Below are 1,589 nucleotides of genomic sequence, written 5' to 3'. Positions count from 1 at the left end.
GACAACGGAGCGGCCAGGAGCACGGGGCGGTCTCCCACAGCCAGATGTGCCCCGGATCGGCTTTTTCACCCCCCTTTCTCTTTCTGTGTGTGTAAGGGAGTCGAACCCAGCTTCCCTTTCTCTCTTATTAAAAAAACCATAAAAAATACCGGGGCTCCGAGGGAGTAATTCCTTGTGTCTGGAAATTAAAAGGCTCAAATCTCCTACGTGACCCTGTTAAGACACGGGAGCGCTGTTCGCAGCTACTTTAAAGCGCCAGTCTCAGTTGGTTTGGAGGTCGGAGCTACTGTTCTTCAGAAAGAGGAGTGTGGTTCAGGAGGCCTCTTATTAAAAAAACCATAAAAAATACCGGGGCTCCGAGGGAGTAATTCCTTGTGTCTGGAAATTAAAAGGCTCAAATCTCCTACGTGACCCTGTTAAGACACGGGAGCGCTGTTCGCAGCTACTTTAAAGCGCCAGTCTCAGTTGGTTTGGAGGTCGGAGCTACTGTTCTTCAGAAAGAGGAGTGTGGTTCAGGAGGCAAACTCTGTCCCCGGGGTTGTGTGCAGTCTCCCTTTCCGCCGGCTAAGTGCACCTACCAAGGGAAGAGAGAGAGGCAGGGCTGCTAACCGCGCTGTTTAAACGTTCTCTGCTTTCTCCTACCGGGGGCTAAGCAAGGAACAAGCTTCTCTAGCCGCCCGAATAAAATGAGAAAGGTGATTTTTTTTTTAAAACCTATTCTTGGCATTTGCGTCCCACTTGAGGAAACCGTCTAGAAAAAAATCCCCCAAACTCGACCCAACACACTTGGCAATAATCTCCTTTTAAATCTTGGGTCTTGCTACTACATTAGGCTGCGTGATATTGCATTCCAAAGAAAATAGACTGGGTATTAGAAGAGGAATCTCCTCTTCCTAATGAATATTTACCCTGAGGTCATTACATCCGTAATGGTCCTCGCTTAACTTACCTTGCTCCCCTCTTTCTCTGCGAGAGACTGGGATTTCAATCACAATGCCCTCGATTTTAAAGTGCCGGGTAACATTTAATGGCGGGGTGCAGGCAAGGTTAGAATATTATTGACTCCGTGCAATATGTAAGATGGATACATCGAAGACTTTTAACTTTTTGTTGCAATGACACGCTGTATTTTTATGAGATACCTATTATGTAGACAGAACCATTGTGCTGTAGCTGCCTCACAGTTGCTGGATCGTTTCTATCAGATGAAAGATTTTGAATAGTTTTCTTTCAACAATGCATCCTTTTGGTCTTGATACAAAGAATGTAGGCATGGTATACACTTAAACAGCTCTGTCACAGAGCAAGATTAAATAGAGTATATATCGAATCCTGCCTGCAGTATAATACGCACAGGGAACAGAATGGAGCTCCCTCCGCCGCTGAAGAAGCCCATTAAGGTCTGACGTCCTGGGAGCATCTTCCAGATTTCCCTTATCTGCGGTATTCGCTAAGCTGTTAAAAATCTTTCCAGCCGGGCTTTAAAATCGGCTGTTTCTCACGGAAAGACCGAGTTTGATAACGGCGCCTTTTAACAAAATCTGCTGGCGCTGCGGTGAAGGGCCAAACTGTGCCCCGTCTAGCTGTCC

The sequence above is a fragment of the Aptenodytes forsteri genome, unplaced genomic scaffold (assembly GCF_000699145.1).
Source record: "Aptenodytes forsteri isolate BGI_AS27 unplaced genomic scaffold, ASM69914v1 Scaffold130, whole genome shotgun sequence".
NCBI lineage: Eukaryota > Metazoa > Chordata > Aves > Sphenisciformes > Spheniscidae > Aptenodytes > Aptenodytes forsteri.
Note: the sequence above shows the minus strand (reverse complement) of the source record.